General features: G+C 41.8%; 1 pseudogene; it reads left to right on the top strand.

Annotated features, from left to right (window-relative positions):
• The first annotated feature begins 315 nt into the window (after positions 1-315).
• On the top strand, positions 316-3,781 carry LOC130707118 (mpv17-like protein; annotated as a pseudogene).
• The last annotated feature ends 18,605 nt before the right edge of the window (positions 3,782-22,386 follow it).

The raw sequence follows: 22,386 nt of genomic DNA, 5'->3' as shown, positions 1-22,386 counted from the left end.
GTTGGTGGCTTGTTGTTGGAAAGGACCTAATTACATAGAAGAAAGCAGTTGCATCCAGAGTTGGGGGCAGTGGTTTGCCGTGTACATAAAAATGAGAAGAGTAATTCCATGACAAGGAAGCGTTGTCCTTCCACGGAGCTGGCTACACCCCAGAGTACTTCCAGTACCTGTTCTGTGCTGGGCAGCAAGCTGGGGCCTGGGCCTTGCTGAGAGTGCTAGGCCCTTGGTGGTCCAGCCCTGGGCATTCAGTGATTCAGTGGAGAAGGGGCCCAGGGTTTCCATTTGATCACTTTCTTCCCTAGTCTTTTCTGCGTCATGGGAAAGACAAAGCCTATGGCAAAAAGTTCAGGAGATGAAAATTCATTCAGAAAGGAGCCCATAGGGGGTGTGTTGTGTGTGTGTGTGTGTGTGTGTGTGTGTTGTGTTGTGTGTGTGTTGTGTGTACGTGTTCCTGTTGGGGGATACTTGTAACATTGATGGCTTTTATTTCAGGACAATGGAATGTAGCAAAAATGCTCTCTTTACGGACACACCCATGAATGCTCACTCTATATACATTCCCTGCAAAGGAAATGTTCTTCTTTCTGCTGTGCGTCCATCCAGTGGGGTCTTCCAGCATGCTAATTCAATATCTTAATTTTTTTAAGATCCTGGAAAAGGCTCAGATATACCCTCGGGAGCACGAGAGGATGCAGGGGAGCTGGCAGCAGCTTCCTCCCCTCCATGTCTCTCCCTCAAAGGCCTCCAAGGAGCCATGAAAGAGAAGAGCATGAGGCAGTCCGGGGAGCTGAGAGCTGGATGCAGAGTTCATCCTGGGGTCAGGGTCGGCAAGCTAAGTAGCTGAAGCTCTGCCTGGAAGGAGAGGCTGAGTCAAAAGCTGAGGGTCAAGGTGAGAGGGTGGTTGGGAGATGGACAGCTGTGGCTGGTTTACTTCTCAGGAGAAAGTCCTGCAGGCGGGGCATATGTTCAGAAATGGTCCTCTGCATAACCATCATCCACTCTCCGCTTCTACATGGCCTTCCGAATCTCCCCTCCCGCCTCTGCCAGACTGCAGCAAAATGGCTGTCAGGAAATCAATCATTTCCAACCTAGTGCAAATTTAAGCCAATGCATTCTCTCTCCCAGGGTCGTTTGCATTGTAAGCCTTAGCACTGATTGCAAAATAAAAGCCTTTTCTCCTTATAAAGGACAGTCACACATCAACCCACTGACAGGAGAGAAATTTTAGGGGCAGGAGACCTTCTGGACTTTGGAACTTTAGTTCCTTCCAGCTCCAGTCCTGCTCTGGAGAAGAACAGGAGGGTGCTTCCAAGGTTTGACCTGTCAAGTTGGAAACCTCTCCTCCACTTGCCTTCAGTAGTACCTGAAATTCTCACTATTTGTCTCTTAAGGTTAAAGCATTTCCCTGCAAAGCCAAGTTTCCTCAACTGTTGTCTAGGATGGGGGCAATACAGTGACTGGACAAGGGACAATCATATTCATTTCCATATCATGGTGACATCTCAGACCTGGACATAACACAGAACAGTTCATTTTGATGTCCAGAAGAGGAAAGAAGCACGATGTGGTAGAAAGAGGCCAAATTTAAAGTCAGGAGACCTGAGTCCATTAATAGCTATGTGGTCTTAAATAGCTTATCTTTTATATCCTCATCTGAAAAATGAAATGCAAGCTGTTTTTCATGGGATGGTTGTGAGAGTCAAAAGAGAGAGTTCATGTGAAAGAACTTTTAAAGTTGTAAGTCCTATAAAAATGTAAGTTTTTGTGATATTTGAATTTGTGAGACATAACTCCTTCCTTTTGCTGATGGGTCCCTCCAAGGCACTGGGCCTGCAATTCAGGTTCCTGCCACTAGAGGGACAGTGTTGTCTATTATTAGCCTGCAAAAACCAAGCATTGTACTTAGGCACTTCAAGCCTATGAACCACAGCAGTTACCTGGAGGTCTCTGTGCATGCTGGGACCCCAGGCTTGGATAACAGCCCCTTCACAATAATGTGAACTTTATTTGCTTTACATCAGGACCTGGAACTAAGTCTGTACTTCTTTTTAGATGCTTCCAGTCCCTGAAAGTAGTAAAGGAGCCCAAGAGTAACTGTCCTTAATAAATCAAGTCATGGACACTGTTTGACGTCATTTTGATAAACTGAGTTGTCTCACAGCCTGAAAATGAGGCTACTGGTTCTATCTTGCTCTTGGTTTCACAAAGCCAGACTTTTCCATCTTAGGTGAGCATGTAATAAGTGAGACTTTCTTTAAGCTTTATTGAGGGGATCCCAAATGGTCCAGTCTGTGGTGGTTAGTCCCAAAATGCACCATCACAGGTCACTTCATCCTCTGTCTACTAGGCAACGTTTGCATCTCATTTAGACAATTGTTAACGTGGTACAGGCTGTAAGCCCTGAAACCCATCTCTCAGGGAATTTGGCTTTAACAGCAGAACATGAAGAACAGCTTTCCAGCCAATCGGTTGGATGCAGGGCTCATAAAACTTGAGGGTGGCCAGAATTACAAGGTCAGAGCCCAACATAGAGATACATGCAGGAGACATTCCAGCTTCTCCTTCCTCCAGCTGTGCACTAGCCAGGGGACTAGACAACTCAGTGATATTTTTACCCCATTCTCCATGTTCCTTCTTTACTTTGTCTCTATGCTACACTGTCTCCAGAGAGTTGGGGGTGAGGCTGTCAGTTTTCCCATAGTATCATTCTTGCCTGAGTGCTGGAGACTGAAGCACTGGGCTCCTGGACCCTGAGCAAAAGCTTAACTCATGTTAGAGCGGCAACCAATGTTAATTTTCTAAAAGATGTCCCATGCATCAGGAGCTACATGGAAACCTGGGATCTGTAGGGCTGAGCCACTAAGCTAGGAACACTCAAACTTGCTCCTAAATTTCTAATGCATGTCAGTAGAGGATAGGTAGAGACCCTTTTCAGAGAGGAGGAGGAGGAGGAGGAGTGCTTTGCCCCCAGTACTTTCTGGGACAGAGAAGACCCAAGACCTATCTGTATTTGGCTCCAGGCTGTGTGTTACTTCTTAATGGAACTCCTCAAGTCTCTCTCTATAAACTTCTGGGGGGGGGGGGAGCGTCATCATGTTAATAGCCTGAAATTGGCCATGATCAGGTATTTATACCACAGAAATTGGCAAGCATGACAAACCAGGGTCCTTTTTTGTCCCAGATGGCTGGTTATTAAACATTTTCCACACCCCTGCACAAGGCCATCAGGGAAGGTGCAGCAGATAACACTAGCTGTTTGTCCATACTTATTCTTAAGTAAGCTCTGCCCTTAAAACCCAACCACTGCGGCTCCCGGGGCACGGGCACGGCGGGCTGGTGGCGGGCGCTCCTGCGCACCGCCCGGCGCTACCCTTGGCCCACGAACATGCTGCTCTACGCCGCACTCTTCTCAGCCGGCGACACGCTGCAGCAGCGGCTGCGGGGCGGCCCTGCCGACTGGCGGCAGACGGGGCGCGTGGCCACCGTGGCCGTGGCCTTCCAAACGAACTTCAACTACGTGTGGCTGCGCCTGCTGGAGCGCGCGCGCCGTCCTGGCCAAGGTGCTGTGCGACCAGGCGCTCGGCGGGCCGGTGTACGTCTCTGCCTTCTACTTCGGTATGAGTATTCTCTAGCAAAAGGATGACATATTTTTGGACCTGAGACAGAAATTCGGGAATACATATAAGAGTGGTCTGATGTACTGGCCTTTTGTACAGGCAGCTGTTCTGTCTTAAGCTGGGCACGGTCCAGACCTTTACCTACTTTGGCTCCAGGCCCATAAAATTGTATTTTCTTGGAGATGGTTATGACTTGTAGGCTTTGATGCCCCTGGCCCAACTTGCACGTACCCTCTGAAAACCATCTTGTCACACCTCTCCCCAGCTCTACAAAGACTGGATTGTTTGTCTTTAAGAATTGGGTGGAGGGGGCTTCCCTGGTGGCGCAGTGGTTAAGAATCCGCCTGCTAATGCAGGGGACACGGGTTCGAGCCCTGGTCCGGGAAGATCCCACATGCTGTGGAGCAACTAAGCCCGTGCGCCACAACGACTGAACCTGTGCTCTAGAGCCCACACACCACAACTACTGAGCCCACACGCCACAACTACTGAAGCCTGTGAGCCTAGAGCCCGTGCTCCGCAACAAGAGAAACCACTGCAATGAGAAGCCCGCGCACCACAATGAAGAGTAGCCCCCGCTCACCGCAACTAGAGAAAGCCCGCATGCAGCAACCAAGATCCAACACAGCCAAAAATAAAATAAATTAAATAAATAAATTTTAAAAAAAAGAAGAATTGGGCGGAGGGAATTCCCTGCAGTCCAGTGGTTAGAATTCCATGCTTCCACTGCAGGGGCCCTGGGTTTGATCCCTGGTCAGGGAATGAAGATCCAGCAAGCCACGTGGCATGGCCAAAACAAAAAAGGGGGAATTGGGTGGAATCGTGATAGTTGGGCCTTCTCCAAACCACTAAATTACCCTTTGTGATGGTTAATTTTATGTGTCCACTTGACTGGGCCACAGGGTGCCCAGATATTTGGTCAAACATTATTCTGGGTGTTTCTCTGAAGGTGTTTTTGGATGAGAGTAACATTTTTTTTTTTTTTGTCTGAAACATTTATATTAACATATTTCCATACAAATAACCCAATGAAAGTTTAGTATTAGTTGTTTTGTTTGGTTTTTTTTATACTGCAGGTCCTTGTTAGTCATCAATTTTATACACGTCAGTGTATACATGTCAATCCCAATCGCCCAATTCAGCACACCACCATCCCCACCCCACTGCAGTTTCCCCCCCTTGGTGTCCATATGTCTGTTCTCTACATCTGTGTCTCAACTTCTGCCCTGCAAACCAGCTCATCTGTACCATTTTTCTAGGTTCCACATACATGCGTTAATATATGATATTTGTTTTTCTCTTTCTGACTTACTTCACTCTGTATGACAGTCTCTAGATCTATCCACATCTCAGCAAATGACTCAATTTCGTTCCTTTTTATGGCTGAGTAATATTCCATTGTATATATGTACCAAAACTTCTTTAACCATTCATCTGTCGATGGGCATTTAGGTTGCTTCCATGACCTGGCTATTGTAAATAGTGCTGCAATGAACATTCGGGTGCATGTGTCTTTTTGAATTACGGTTTTCTCTGGGTATATGCCCAGTAGTGGGATGGCTGGGTCATATGGTAATTCTATTTTTAGTTTTTTAAGGAACCTCCATACTGTTCTCCATAGTGGCTGGATCAATTTACATTCCCACCAAAAGTGCAAGAGGGTTCCCTTTTCTCCACACCCTCTCCAGCATTTGTTGTTTGTAGATTTTCTGATGATGCCCATTCTAACTGGTGTGAGGTGATACCTCATTGTAGTTTTGATTTGCATTTCTCTAATAATTAGTGATGTTGAGCAGCTTTTCATGTGCTTCTTGGCCATCTGTATGTCTTCTTTGGAGAAATGTCTATTTAGGTCTTCTGCCCATTTTTGGATTGGGTTGTTTGTTTCTTTAATATTGAGCTGAATGAGCTGTTTATATATTTTGGAGATTAATCCTTTGTCCGTTGATTCATTTGCAAATATTTTCTCCCATTCGGAGGGTGGTCTTTTCATCTTGTTTATGATTTCCTTTGCTGTGCAAAAGCTTTGAAGTTTCATTAAGTCCCATTTATTTATTTTTGTTTTTATTTCCATTACTCTAGGAGGTGGATCAAAAAATATCTTGCTGTGATTGACGTCAAAGAGTGTTCTTCCTATGTTTTCCACTAACAGTTTTATAGTGTCCGGTCTTACATTTAGGTCTCTAATCCATTTTGAGTTTATTTTTGTGTATGGTGTTAGGGAGTGTTCTAATTTCATTATTTTACATGTAGCTGTCCAGTTTTCCCAACACCACTTAGAGACTGTCTTTTCTCCACTGTATATCTTTGCCTCCTTTGTCATAGATTAGTTGACCATAGGTGCGTGGGTTTATCTCTGGGCTTTCTATCCTGTTCCACTGATCTATGTTTCTGTTTTTGTGCCAGTACCATATTGTCTTGATTACTGTAGCTTTGTAGTATAGTCTGAAGTCAGGGAGCCTGATTCCACCAGCTCTGTTTTTTTCCCTCAAGACTGCTTTGGCTATTCGGGGTCTTTTGTGTCTCCATACAAATTTTAAGATGATTTGTTCTAGTTCCGTAAAAAACGCCATTGGTAATTTGATAGGGATTGCATTGAATCTGTAGATTGCTTTGGGTAGTATAGTCATTTTCACAATATTGATTCTTCCAATCCAAGAACATGGTATATCTCTCCACCTGTTAGTATCATCTTTAATTTCTTTCATCAGTGTCTTATAGTTTTCTGCATACAGGTCTTTTGTCTCCCTAGGTAGGTTTATTCCTAGATATTTTATTCTTTTTGTTGCAATGGTAAATGGGAGTGTTTCCATAATTTCTCTTTCAGATTTTTCATCATTGGCATATAGGAATGCAAGAGATTTCTGTGCATTAATTTTGTATCCTGCAAATTTACCATATTCATTGATTAGCTCTAGTAGTTTTCTGGTGGCATTTTTAGGATTCTCGATGTATAGTATCATGTCATCTGCAAACAGTGACAGTTTTACTTCTTCTTTTTCAATTTGTATTCCTTTTATTTCTTTTTCTTCTCTGATTGCAAAGGCTAGCACTTCCAAAACTATGTTGAATAATAGTGGTGAGAGTGGACATCCTTGTCTCGTTCCTGATCTTAGAGGAAATGCTTCCAGTTTTTCACCATTGAGAATGATGTTTGTTGTGGGTTTGTCCTATATGGCCTTTATTATGTTGAGGGAAGTTCCCTCTATGCCCACTTTCTGGAGAGTTTTTATCATAAATGGGTTTTGAATTTTGTCAAAAGCTTTTTCTGCGTCTATTGAGATGATCATATGGTTTTTCTTCTTCAATTTGTTAATATGGTGCATCACATTGATTGATTTGCATATATTGAAGAATCCTTGCATCCCTGGGATAAATCCCACTTGATCATGGTGTATGATCCTTTTAATGTGTTGTTGGATTCTGTTTGCCAGTATTTTGTTGAGGATTTTTGCATCTATATTCATCAGTGATATTGGTCTGTAATTTTCTTTTTTTGCAGTATCTTTGTCTGGTTTTAGTATCAGGGTGCTGGTGGCCTCATAGAATGAGTTTAGGAGTGTTCTTTCCTCTGCAATTTTTTGGAAGAGTTTGAGAAGGATGGGTGTTAGCTCTTCTCTAAATGTTTGATAGAATTCACCTGTGAAGCCATCTGGTCCTGGACTTTTGTTTGTTGGAAGATTTTTAATCACAGTTTCAATTTCATTACTTGTGATTGGTCTGTTCATATTTTCTCTTTCTTCTTGGTTCAGTCTTGGAAGCTTACACCTTTCTAAGAATGTGTCCATTTCTTCCTGGTTGTCCATTTTATTGGCATAGAGTTGCTTGTAGTAGTCTCTTAGGATGTTTTGTATTTCTGCGGTGTCTGTTGTAACTTCTCCTTTTCATTTCTAGTGTTATTGATTCGAGTCCTCTCCCTCTTTTTCTTGATGAGTCTGGCTAATGGCTTATCAATTTTGTTTATCTTCTCAAAGAACCACCTTTTAGTTTTATTGATCTTTGCTATTGTTTTCTTTGTTTCTATTTCATTTATTTCTGCTCTCATCTTTAAGATGTCTTTCCTTCTGCTAACTTTGGGTTCTGTTTGTTCTTCTTTCTCTAGTTCCTTTAGGTGTAAGGTTAAATTGCTTACTTGAGATTTTTCTTGTTTCTTTAGGTAGACTTGTATAGCTATAAACTTCCCTCTTAGAACTGCTTTTGCTGCATCTCATAGTTTTTGGATCGTCGTGTGTTCATTGTCATTAGTCTCTAGGTATTTTTTTATATCCTCTTTGATTTCTTCAGTGATTTCTTGGTTATTTAGTAACGTATTGTTCAGCCTCCATGTGTTTCTGTGTTTTATGTTTCTTTCCCTGTAATTGATTTCTAATCTCATAGCATTGTGGTCAGAAAAGATGCTTGATATGATTTCAATTTTCTTAAATTTACTGAGGCTTGATTTGTGACCCAAGATGTGATCTATCCTGGAGAATGTTCCGTGCGCACTTGAGAAGAAAGTGTAATCTGCTGTTTTTGGATGGAATGTCCAATAAATATCAATTAAATCTATCTGGTCTATTGTGTCATTTAAAGCTTCTGTTTCCTTATTTATTTTCATTTTGGATGATCTGTCCATTGGTGTAAGTGAGGTGTTAAAGTCCCCCACTATTATTGTGTTACTGTCGATTTCCTCTTTTACAGCTGTTAGCAGTTGCCTTATGTATTGAGGTGCTCCTATGTTGGGTGCATATATACTTATAATTGTTATATCTTCTTCTTGGATTGATCCCTTGATCATTATGTAGTGTCCTTCCTTGTCTCTTGTAACATTCTTTATTTTAAAGTCTATTTTATCTGATATGAGTATAGCTACTCCAGCTTTCTTTTGATTTCCATTTGCATGGAATATCTTTTTCCATCCCCTCACTTTCAGTCTGTATGTGTCCCTAGGTCTGAAGTGGGTCTCTTGTAGACAGCATATATATGGGTCTTGTCTTTGTATCCATTCAGCAAGCCTGTGTCTTTTGGTTGGAGCATTTAATCCATTCACATTTAAGGTAATTATCGATATGTATGTTCCTATGACCATTTTCTTAATTGTTTTGGGTTTGTTTTTGTAGGTCCTTTTCTTCTCTTGTGTTTCCCACTTAGAGAAGTTCCTTTAGCATTTGCTGTAGAGCTGGTTTGGTGGTGCTGAATTCTCTTAGCTCTTGCTTGTTTGTAAAGCTTTTGATTTCTCCATCAAATCTGAATGAGATCCTTGCCAGGTAGAGTAATCTTGGTTGTAGGTTCTTCACTTTCATCACTTTAACTATATCATGCCACTCCCTTCTGGCTTGTAAAGTTTCTGCTGAGAAAGCAGCTATTAACCTTATGGGAGTTCCCTTGTATATTATTTGTCATTTTTCCCTTGCTGCTTTCAATAATTTTTCTTTGTCTTTAATTTTTGCCACTTTGATCACTATGTGTCTCGGCATGTTTCTCCTTGGGTTTATCCTGTATGGGACTCGCTGCACCTCCTGGACTTGGGTGGCTATTTCCTTTCCCATGTTAGGGAAGTTTTCGATTATAATCTCTTCAAATATTTTCTCTGGTCCTTTCTCTCTCTCTTCTCCTTCTGGGACCCCTATAATGCAAATGTTGTTGCGTTTAATGTTGTCCCAGAGGTCTCTTAGGCTGTCTTCATTTCTTTTCATTCTTTTTTCTTTAGTCTGTTCCACAGCAATGAATTCCACCATTCTGTCTTCCAGGTCACTTATCCGTTCTTCTGCCTCAGTTATTCTGCTATTGATTCCTTCTAGTGTAGTTTTCATTTCAGTTATTGTATTGTTCATCTCTGTTTGTTTGTTCTTTAATTCTTCTAGGTCTTTGTTAATCATTTCTTGCATCTTCTCAATCTTTGCCTCCATTCTTATTCCGAGGTCCTGGATCATCTTCACTATCGTTATTCTGAATTCTTTTTCTGGAAGGTTGCCTATCTCCACTTCATTTAGTTGTTTTTCTGGGGTTTTATCTTGTTCCTTCATCTGGTATGTAGCCCTCTGCCTTTTCATCTTGTCTATCTTTCTGTGAATGTGGTTTTTGTTCCACAGGCTGCAGGATTATAGTTTTTCTTGCTTCTGCTGTCTGCCCTCTGGTGGTTGAGGCTATCTAAGAGGCTTGATGGGAGGCTCTGGTGGTGGGTAGAGCTCGAGAGTAACATTTATATTGGTAGACTAAGTCAAACAGATTGCCTTCCCTAATGTGGGTGGGCCCTGTCCAATCAGCTGAAGGCCTGAATAGAACAAAAAGGCTGCCCTCATCCCAAGTAATAGGATTCTTACTGCCTGACTGCCTTCAAACTGGGACACTGCCTTTTCTTCTACTGTTGGAGTTGAAACATTGGCTCTTCCTATGTCTTGAGCCTGTTGGCCTTCAGATGGGAGCTACCCCATCAACTCACCTGGTTCTCAGGCCTTCAGACTCAAACTGGAACTAAACCATCGCCCCTCCTGGGTCTACAGCTTGCTGACTCACCCTGCAGATTTGGGACCTGTCTCCATAATCATGTGAGTCAATTCCTTATAATAAATGTCCTTTTCTCTCTCTATACACAGCCCTTTGGTTTTGTTTTTTGGGAGAACCCTGAATATTTCCCCCTGTTTATGTATGTTAATATTTCATAGTTTGTGGCTCATGCAGTGTGGTTGTCTGGGTGATGACCACCAGCTCAGATTTACTCTGGACGTTAATTTCTGGGACCCCCCCCCGAAATCATAATATGTAGGTGGTCATCCACTCCTACTCCACAGCCTCTGTATATAAGCTGAAAATGGAAATTCAGCCAGGTAGCCAGATAATGGCCCCAAAACAGAACTGACTACATTTTCACTTTAGGTTAACAGTGGATGGAATATGTATGTTGTGAATTCTGTGAATGTTGGGGACCGAGAATTGATTCCGGTAAGATTGCAAGCCATTTTGGAACTGAGACTATCACAGTGTTTGATGATGCTTCCTAGTGAAGGACTCGGTCAATGTGATTGATACTCTACCTCAATACTGAGGTCCGAGAGTTGGGCAGACACCTGCTGTGTCTGAATATTGCCTTTCTACTATTCATGATGAAGAACTATTTGTTCATTTTCTAACACTCTATCAGTGTCCTATCCCTCTGAGCCATGGAGCCAGAATACTCTTTTCATATTTTGGGCAGAAAGGGTTGTAAAAGCAACACCAGTTGCTTCATTTCTAAGTTTAAATTTCATGTGCAAAATATGTATATTAAATTTTTAGGGTAATGTGATTTAATGTAAATGAAAAATAAATGAATTTTAATTAAGTTAAAAAAACAAAACAAAAAAACGCAACCACTGTTTTGTTTATGGTGGCAACTTGCTCAGCCGAAAAACCACACATCACAGCCTCCCTGGAGGCTAGAGTCATTTGACCCAGTTCTGGCCAGAAGGAACTAGAAACTTGCTGGGAAAGGTCTTGCTTCTTTACGTGGGCACCTCTCTTTCCTCCTTAATTTTTGCTGCTCCTTCATCCTACCTGGAATGATGACTGGAGGGTGTCTCTCTTATACCGTGGAGGGACACACTCCAAAAATGGCCAAGCAGAGAGCCAAAAGGAGCTAGGACGTGAATGACACCATGGAGCTGGCAGCCCCCTGAACTGCCCACTTCCAGACTTCTTAGGTGAAAAGTATCCCTATTTGGTCAAACTCCTCAGTTGGTTCTCTTTACATGCAGCCCAGTGCAATCTCTTACTAAGAACGAAGACTTTCCTTAAGAAGGGATGTTTGCGCTGATTCGATGGGAAGAGGCAGGAATTAAATGTCAGTTAAATGGAGCATTTACTTTGTGCCAAGTAAGCAGGTTCGCTGGGTTGCATAGCACTCGGATTTGCACCCCCTGAGCTCCTGATCTCTCCCTGCTACTAATGCCGGGAATTTGCCAGGTGAAAAGGAAAACCATGATGAGGTTGCTAAGGCGATCGAAGCTTTGTTTTGTCCCTAGGGGTATCATTTCGTGGATTAATTGGCAGTGGGCTCCCATACAGCAGGCTGAAGATGAATTCAGGCTGGAACCAGCCAACCTGGCATAGCAAACAGTAGCCTCTCTTCCTCCCTCTCCTACCCTGGTCCACCAACAGCCTTCCAATCTTATTCCCAAATTCTCAGCCTCCAGGCAAGCTAGCCCGCCCTCTTCTGCCTGCCACAAGCTGCTTTCCCAGGGAGGGGTCTTTTGAATTCAAGTACAGAAAATCCTCATATTAAAAAAAAAAACAAGGCCTTCAACCGGTTGCTAGGGTTTCCTGCTTACCGAGCTTTCCTAGGAAAGCGACTCGTCTCTATAGAGACGGCCAACGTCACTGGTGGCTGTACAGCAGCTCGGAGACAGGCTGCCTTTTCCAAAAAACATTCCTATCAGAGCCACTCTCACTGAAGTGTGTGCCTGGGGGCTGGGGAGGGAGAGGACGCTGGCGTCAATGGTGGCCTTAAATCCATCTCAACCTTTCTCTCTCTCCTTTGTATTGCAAACAGACAGGGCAGGCATTTCCAGTAATAAAGAGCATTTCTCTCTGTATTTCTACTTTTCTTCTGACCCATGGAAAGATTAGGTTCCTACCACACCCATTTATGTGAGTACACACAAACATACACACACACACACACACACACACACACACACATAGTTCCAACTGGATAAATGTCAGCTTAACGGGGGTGCATTTGATGGAACACTCAGGGATCCCATCTTGTTTATGAGGGCTCAAGGCTGTCTCAGCCCCAAGTCCCCAAGAGCCCTTGAGTCAACCCAAGACAAGGGAGTTTGGGGTGTGGGGGACCCTCTTCCATATCTTAGAGAGGAATGCAAAGTCATCTAGGCAAAGCTATCATACACCTGCACTAAGATGCCTTATAAATAGAGTGATCATATAGTTTATCGTCCATATCAGGACATCTATGAGAAGAAATCTTAATAATTATATTAAATATGGAACAACAACCAAACACCGTGAGTGTCTGAGCAAACTAGGACTTCGATCAGTTCACTTAATACTTGGAAATATGTGCTTCACAAACAATACACAGAAGAAAATGTCTTCCTGCATCCTGCTCTCCCCGGAGGGCCTCACTGCTCCTAAAAATTGAGAAATTTGGAAAAATTGGAAGTTTTTGAATACCCTGTAGGTTCAGAAGTGAAGAAGAGAACGACATTATTGAAGGATTAGAAGATAGATTTTTAAGAATAAACACCCTTCTATATATGATATTTTACACATGGTATCTGAGGATAATTACCTACCAGCAATATATGAGTGCCTGTTTCTACACACTTTCATCTACATGTGTCTTCTTAAATCTTTTAAGCCATTGTCTCTCCAATGTTCTTCAGAACCAAGCCATTCTTCTTATGTCTGGCCACTCTTTCTCTGTTCACAGCCAGACTTTCGTCTCCTCAAAAATTCAGTGCTGACTTGATGAAGACAAGCACAGGGACTGTATGTAGCTCACCTTGGCCTGTATCTGAGGAAAGTGCCATACTAGCGAGATGGAAGGAGCTGGCTTCTTCACATCATATTATAAAATCCTGCAAGGCATCTACTGCTCTCCTTTTTCAGAAATTCTGGCCTCACGCTTGTTAGTTTGTCCAAGCAAACTTTAGCATCAGCGAATCACTTCCAGTTTTTTTTTCCCTTGAAGTATTGTTTTGAGGTATTAACATACAGGTTAATGTAGGGGAAAATGACATCTTCATGTTAAGTCTTCCTGTTTTCTTACGCAAGAAATTGGTTTACCTTTCCATTTTGTTTGTCTTCTTTTGTGTGAGGTTATTTTTTTTTAAATACAAATTCTTGGACAACGATTCTGGATAATCTAATTTAGTGTACTTGGAGCTGGGCCAATGAAAAGAGCATCAGGGGTACAGGGAAAGAGCCCAAGGGCTCAAAAGACAAGCTTAGCATAGTTGATTTCACAACATCAGATTACAGATCATTTCACATCCTAGAGTCTGCCTCCAATCCTGAAATTGGGAGGCAAACATTTTCCCTAAATTGCAGTGTTAATAATCGTGGGTAAAACAGCTTTCTAAGTGTTGAACCAGGAACCTGGCCAACAGTGTTGACATGGAAAGATACTGGACTTAGAGTCCAAGGACATGGGCTAGCGATCTGGTTCTACCACTCACCAGCTCCATGAACTTGAAAAGTCTGACTTAGTTTCTCTGTCTCTTTTTACTCCACCATCTGTAATGTAGACTAATAATACTCCCTACCCGAAATCGTTGTGAGGATCAAATAAAATCACATAACAATTTACACATGAACACCTGAGCAATAGCTGAAAGCTATTAAACATGATTAAGAAGTGAGATGTCGTTTGTATAATTTTTTCTAATGGGAAATTATATTTTAAGTCACAAACATCTGACCTGTAGTTTTGGAAATCCAACATGCCCTTGAATTTGGGATACTTATAGACTGCAAGAATTCATACCTATGCTTCTCACATACTTCAAGAAAGAAAACCCATCATGGCGAGGTTATCTTTAAGGATAAGCAAACAGAAGGTGACTACCTGGGTGCATGGTTGTGACATCCTGGGAATCTCAGAGCAAGATACCCTCAACTCAATACTGTCAATAGCAATGCACATGTGGGTGTTTTGTTATTCAAATGAAATCCACTAGTGGGAAATTAAAGCTCAGACTCTTCCAAAAATGACACCTCCCCTTTCTCCCATTCATTGAAAGGGTCAATAAATAAACCCCAGGGTTGGCAATCTAAAGGTCTATATTCTGCCAATTGCTGGCCGTGTGAGCTCACTTCACACTCTTCTGATGGGAAAAGTATCTACCCTCCCAACCAAGGACCCAACCAAATGATTAAAAATAAATGGGAAGTGTATGAGGTCCAAAGTACCAAAAAGTACCAGTAGTAAAGCTTCATGGCCAATAGGCTAACATATGGAATGATTCTATTGGATGCCCTGAAAGTTAAAGAAAGAAGCTATAATTCAAAAAGACACATGCACCCCAATGTTCATTGCAGCACTATTTACAATAGCCAGGTCCTGGAAGAAACCTAAATGTCCATCGACAGATGAAAGGATAAAGAAGATGTGGTACATATATACGAGGGAATATTACTCAGCCATAAAAAAGAATGAAATAATGCCATTTGCAGCAATATGGATGGACCTAGAGATTATCATACTAAGTGAAGCCAAAGACAAATATCATATGATATCGCTCATATGAGGAGTCTAAAAAAAATGATATGAGTGAACTTATTTACAAAATAGAAAGAGCCTCATAGACATAGAAAACAAACTTATGGTTACCAAAAGGGGGAGGGGGGAGGGATACATTAGGAGGTTGGGATTAACATATACACACTACTATATATAAAAGAGATAACCAACAAGGACCTACTGTATAGCACAGGGAACTATACTCAATATTTTTTAATAACCTATAAGGGAAAAGAATCTAAAAAAGAATATATATATATATATATATATATATATACATATATGTATAACTGAATCGCTGAATATAAAATTCTATTTTACTTTCTCTTAAAAAGAATCACCTCCACAGCAATGTTTGCTGACATTTTCTGGAAGTCCTAATAGTGATATGTGACAAAAACAACAATGTATTCACATTCTTTGATCTATTAATCCTAACCTTGGGAAAGGGTCCCAAAATAACATCTCAAAAGAAGAAAAAGAAAAAGGAGAAAGAAGAAAGAAAAAGAAGAAAAAGTAAAAAGATATTTATAGGAAAATATTGGGAAATGTCCAATGATAGGGTCAAATAAACTTGCGGTGAATTTATAAGATAAAATCTCATACAATTTTAAAGGAGACAAGGGAAGACTTTATAGAAACATTTTTTTTTTTTTAAAGATTTATTGATTGATTGATTCATTACTATGTTGGGTCTTTGTTTCTGTGCTAGGGCTTCCTGTAGTTGCGGCAAGCGGGGGCTACTCTTCATCGCGGTGCGCGGGCCTCTCACTATTGTGGCCTCTTTTGTTGCGGAGCACAGGCTCCAGACACGCAGGCTCAGTAGTTGTGGCTCACGGGCCTAGTTGCTCCGTGGCATGCGGGATCTTCCCAGACCAGGGTGCGAACCCGTGTCCCCTGCATTAGCAGGCAGATTCTCAACCACTGCGCCACCAGGGAAGCCCCTATAGAAACATTTTTAAATGGTTTATGGTCCGTGAAAAATGAAGACTGCAAAATAGTATTCATATGATGATCATAATTTCACAGCAATTATGTTCGTAAGTGGAAATAATCATATAATCAGAAGAGAACAGAGAGAGAAGGGGCACAATGCCTATGGAGCTGCTTTAATAATAGGCACCAAGGGCTTCCCTGGTAGCGCAGTGGTTAAGAATCCACCTGCCAATGCAGGGGACGCGGGTTCGAGCCCTGCTCTGGGAAGATCCCACATGCCGTGGAGCAACTGGGCCTGTGAGCCACAACTACTGAGCCTGCGTGTCTGGAGCCTGTGCTCCACAATAGGAGAGGCCGCGACAGTGAGAGGCCCGCGCACCGTGATGAAGAGTGGCCCCCACTTGCCGCAACTGGAGAAAACCCTCGCACAGAAACGAAGACCCAACACAGCCAAAAATAAATAAATAAATAAATAAATTTATTAAAAAAAAAAATGTCAAGTAAGAATGTCTGCCTTGTTGAAAAAATGCAACTACAAAAAAAAAATAATAATAATAATAGGCACCAAAAAGAAAGATGCTCTCACTGGCTCCAACCGAGCAGCTCACTCTTCCTTCTGACGTTCCCAGTCTATTCCAGAATATTGTAAGAAAAAGGGAGGACTTTGCATGAAATAACGTGAATATTTTTATTTGCTAAAGGCGAAGTGTGCATTTTTCACAGCTTCCCAACTGCCAACCCAACCACACCAGCTGCCACTAGAGAGGATCATTCGGTGGCTTCCTGTAAACATTGCACCAGTGGCAGTAAATAAAGGTATTTTTATAATTTTGAAAAGTGGTTACTCGATTTCCCTAAAGCAGGACCCCTCCTCAGGCTTGAGACTAGGGCTGGGGATGAGGAGGTGCAGCAGAGCCCCGTTTACATATTTTAAAATATTTTACTAAAATGTCGTTAACACTGTTCGCAAACTTTGACAGACACAGGGACCCAAACCACACCATGAGTCAAAAGCATAGACAGACTATACCAATTTGCTGGTGCTCAAACATAAATGTTTTATGTTTAACAGTATATCATTTTTTATGTTTAACATTTTACTAAAATATATATGTTGAGGCAGAAAACTAACTTAAAAAAATAAGAAAACTATTAGAACAAAACCTACTTAGTAATAAAATAGTGCAGAAGCATTAAAATATTCTATGGAGGGCAGGGATGTGTTATTCTATTCAAGTTCCTACAATCAAATCATAATTTATTTCCTAAATACTTTAGATTCACATCTGTACTGCTATAGGTTGGGGGCTGGGATATCGTACTTACTGCCTACAGTAAGAATTTGTCTAAGTACTTTATGTGAATTAACTCATTTAACTATCCCAATAACCCTAAGATGTAGGTAGGATATTATCCCCATAGTACAGATGTGTAAATGGAGGCCCAGATAGGTCATGCTACTAGTGAGTCGCTAAGCCAGGAGTCAAATCCAGGCTATCTATCCCTGGAATGCGTGTTCTAAGCACCACACAGAGGAGTCACCTGTGTCAAATCAGTGTTCTTAGCTTTGACCCTGTAGCACCCTGTCCCAGTTCTCCAGGGAAGGGTTCCAAGAAAAAAGGGGGGGGTGGTATTGCCAGGCAGGAAAAATGCAAGATGAGGAGCCAGAAGAACCACGGCTAACCTGGACAATATATTTCAGCCTGGGACTTCCCCAGTGGCGCAGTGGTTAAGAATCTGCCTGCCAATGCAGGGACACAGGTTTGAGCCCTGGTCCAGGAAGATCTCACATGCCACGGAACAACTAAGCCCATGCGCCACAACTACTGAGCCCGCGTGCCACAACTACTGAAGCCCACCCACCTAGAGCCTGTGCTCCACAACAAGAGAAGCCACCGCAATAAGAAGCCCGCACACCACAACTAAAGAAAGCCCGCACGCAACAATGAAGACCCAACGTAGCCAAAAATAAATAAATAAATAAATAAAAATAAATTCATTAAAATATCTGTATATATATTTAAGCCTATCTAGGTCTTGGTTTCCTTGTTCTTAAGGAAAATGCTTGGCCACCTGGGCTCACAATCTGGTTGTGAAGACAAGTTTTGTGAGAGTGTTTACTAAATTGCAAACTCTGCAGACATCGAGTACTATTTTGTCCCAAAGTTAAAATTTCCAAATACCTAAATTTCAATGGAAATGTTGCAAAAAAGTATCACAAAGCTTTCAGCCTTCTCTAAAGAGTTCAAGGCTTTTTCTTGATGACTCAGTTTCAAGCTGTATATAAAGAACTATTTGCCCTACATTAAAGGCCCCCAATTCTTACGTCTGACTCTGTTTTTCTCATTCATCAACCCGTGAGAGGATAAACACAGGAGTGCAGAGTAGGGGAGTTACAATTCTTTCCTGCCTGCTGTCTTCCCTTGTCAATCTCCCTGCATTAAAATTTCTATCTCTAATCTACTGTGGACTGGGAAATAATGAAACCAAGCTTGTCAGAGCCATGCTTGAAACAAGAGAGTAAGCAGTTTCCAGTTGAGGGCCACGTCACCACCCCTCTTCTGATTAAAGTTCATGAGCTTCAGTCTTCAGATTTACTTATTTGACTGTTCTGGGGCCTTTTCTGCTTCACTGCCCCGTGTCAAAATTTGATATAAGGGACCCAAGGTAGGGGCTTCCCTGGTGGCGCAGTGGTTGAGAATCTGCCTGCCAATGAAGGGGACACGGGTTCGAGCCCTGGTCTGGGAAGATCCCACATGCCACGGAGCAACTAAGCCCGTGAGCCACAACTACTGAGCCTGCGCATCTGGAGCCTGTGCTCCGCAACAAGAGAGGCCGCGACAGAGAGAGGCCCGCGCACCGCGATGAAGAGTGGCCCCCGCTCGCCGCAACTGGAGAAAGCCCTCGCACAGAAACGAAGACCCAACACAGCCATAAATAAATAAATAAATAAAAATTTAAAAAAAAAAAAAAAAAAAAGGGACCCAAGGTAAATGAGGTGGACTATATGCCTGGTATGAATTTACACGGAGACGTGGATGTTTGCAAGGTTATTGTTAATAGCCTTATAATGAACTCCTGACTTGTCCACTGCCTAGGCTATGAATTCTGAATATCAGAAGACAATTTGGGTTATCACAGCGCAACCACGTCTCCTCCCATGAGCACTGCCTTCTCCCTTCCACAGGGGTAGGTCACAGCATCCCTGTCTGTCCCCTGGGATCGCCCTCAGGCCACAGTTGAGAGAGCCAGGCTTTATCCCCTGGAGAACCCTCCCACATGTGTACTTGGGAGGCATGGCGCAATATTCACTGGAGCACTATTTGGGGTAGCAGAAGACTTAAAAATGACCTAAATGTCCATCTCCAGGAGAATGGGTAATAAATTGTGATATATTTAATCTTACGTAAGAATATTATACAGCAGTTAAAGTGAATAAATAGAGCTACAGGTAGATTAACATATAACCTAGTTAATTTTCACAAAACATAATTTGAGCAAAAACACAAGTTTTAGAAGAATTTTAAAAGCAAGCTGTAGAATAATACCACTTACCTGAAACTTAACAGTACGTAAGCAATATCATATTTTGTTTATAGGTATATAGATTTGTTGTAAAGGATAAAGAAATGCATAGGAACACTAAACACAATAAACATCAAACTTTGCATACTAGTTAGCTCTGGTGAGTAAGAAAGGATATTATATATCCAATTTCTTTTTCTTGAATTGGGTGCATACATATGGAATGTTTATTATATTATTCTCTATACTTTATTGTGAGCAAAAAAAATTCAAAATTTTGTAAGTGGAAAAGAGAAGGAAAAATACACCAAAATATTTATAGCAGTCAATTCTGAGGGATAGGATTATAGGTGGGATTCCTTTACTTTTCCTTTAAGAATTTCCCCCAATGTATCCATTATTACACTTGTTTTATGGCAGAAAAAGAACATCGATACATAAGAATGAAGTCTGAAAATTTCTCTAATCAGGTACAAAACGTTTTTTCCCCATAATGAGGAACTAAGCTATAAATACATATATATATATATACACACACACACACACACACACACACACACACACATATACTATATATGTATATATGTATTAATATATACTATATATGTATATGTATACTGAATATATGGAGTATGTACTCTATATACTTTATATAATATACATATATACATACATACAATATATAATATTGTATATATGGGAAGCCACATTGGCTAAACTTCTTACTAAGTTGTGAATGATTGATATATGACTTAGCAACAACTGCAAGGGGAGAAGGGAAGAATAAGAGCAAGAGAGCACTGAATACCTGAAAAGATCATGAGTGAGTGTGTGTGTGTGTGTGTGTGTGTGTGTTGGGGAAGGGCATGTAAGGGTGGGAGGAGAAAGAGGTTGAAGTGAAAGGGACAATTAGAAATGACTGTCACAGGAGGAAATTGGAGACCCCAGGACGAAGTGTACGCTGCTACACATGACTGGCATGTCAGGGGCCCCCACTCATCAGGCACGGCCCTGAGTTCTGTGCAGCTGTGGAGAATACCAGCCAGGTCCCCAGGATGGGGCCACTTTGCAGCAAGGAAATAGAGGCCTGGGTGTGCTGAGGTGCTGTCCCTTACCTCCCAAGACAAGGACAGGCTCATTCACGTCTGAGTTCCTCTTGCTGCCCAGCCTGTGGAGGCCTGTGGCATCTCACCAGGATCTGCTTCTCTGGAATTCTTTGGCATAAGGGTCTGTTCTACCCTGATCACTGTAAACAGAAGCATTTGACTTTTAATTAATGGAAGCGGATGCTTTTCTTTAATACACAGAAGTAAAAGATTGATTTATGTCTTCTGCACACACATAGGGCCGGCTTAATTTAATGGAGCTGAAGGGGGAGGGGAGAGGGTCTTAGCAAGACCCATCTGGCCCAGCTCCGATTTAGCATGGATCACTTCCCACTCACGACAGAGATGCTAATTGTGAGCGCTACTTCCAAACACCATAGGATGCAGTGTAATTACACTGCTCATAACAGAATTCCAAACAGGGCTCTGTTTTGAATTTGATGAAACATAATGAGAAATCTCTGTGGCAGATGACAACATTCTTCTTTCAATTAATGGGATACTTGCTCAGAGTCATCCCCCAAACCATCAGGAACTGATTAGAGAGATTTATGATATCTGAAAGGACCAAACACAAACATTTTTCAAGTAGAAAGTGCAGTAACACTATCTCCTTTGAGAACATCAGGGAGGACATTTATTTAAATGAAATGTGAGTAGACAGAATAATTTTCTAGAACACCTTCCATCCAGATCTGAAAGTCAAATTGCCCAAAGCAAACAACATTAGGCCATTTCATGGAGAATTTCATTTATTCCTTCCCTCATTCAGTCATTCATTCACAAAAGTGAGCCAACAGATATGTATGGAACATAATCATGAGTAAGGTGTAGGGCTTGGCTGTGTTGAACAGCACTGATGAGTCACAAGGGGAAGTTTTCTGTAAGAAGACTTGGCATGTTTGAAAGAAAACAGATGTGAAGTTAGAAATCCTTAATTCAAGTTCAAGCTTTCCCTGCTAGGTATATGATTTTGGGCAAATCACTTAACCACCCTGAGCTTCAAAGTCTTCAAAATGAAGATAAGAATGCTTGTCTTTCTAACCTCATAGAATTGCTCTGAATAAAATGATGTACACAAAATCTGACTCTAAGGTGCTATATAAATGTAAGAGTCTATTGATACGAAGATACTGACTGCCCAGCAGGGAAGATTTAAAGCACATAGAAATACCTATAATACAAGGCAAAAAAGTCAATGCTATTTTGATAGAGGTACAAATTCATTTATTTATTCGTTCAAAATACCTATTGAGCTCTAATATGGGCCAGACGACATGCTTAAATTGAGTGCAAAGGAGTTCAGAAGAGGAAGAATTACCTGCTTGTTCTTTAAATGCTGCCTGCCAAGGTTACTCCCCAGATCTTACAGTATCCCTGTTATCAGTGTGGCTCTCATTTTTGCCAACTATTGTAAAACTCATGATGTGGTTTGATTTCCTTTCACTACAAGGATTGCCACTGGTCTGAAAATGATTTCCCCCCAGTGTCTCCCTGTCCCTCCTCTATCCTTCTCTCACCTGAAGATGAAAAGGTGAAAGGATGGACTAGCTTTGGAAACACACCTGCCTGGACTCTGCCTTGTCCAAGCTTCATGACCTGGGAACGTTCCCTGACATCTTTGAGTCTGGTGATCCCCTCTGCACAGTGGGGGAAATTACACTCACCTTGTAGTGTCCTTGGGGGTGAGAGCAGCTATGGAAAGCCGCTGGCACATTGCACATGCTCGGCCATTGCAGCCGTTATCATTGGAACGAAGGCCGTTTTCATCCATTCTCTTTTCCTTCATTCGTGGAATGACTCAGGTTTTGACAGAGGATTTGATTCAACGGAGTCATGGATATTTCCTTGTTTCATTTATTGATTTGGGAGGAGAAAAATGAGTGTGGTGAAAATTTTTTCAGTAGCTTCAAGCCTGTTGTTAAAAAAAGTACAGACATGAGAAACGGCCTGTCGTAGGCAGAGCACCTGCTGCATCTTT

The sequence above is a fragment of the Balaenoptera acutorostrata genome, chromosome 2 (genome assembly GCF_949987535.1).
Source record: "Balaenoptera acutorostrata chromosome 2, mBalAcu1.1, whole genome shotgun sequence".
Taxonomy (NCBI): domain Eukaryota; kingdom Metazoa; phylum Chordata; class Mammalia; order Artiodactyla; family Balaenopteridae; genus Balaenoptera; species Balaenoptera acutorostrata.
Note: the sequence above shows the minus strand (reverse complement) of the source record. Positions and strands in the feature narration are given on the sequence as shown.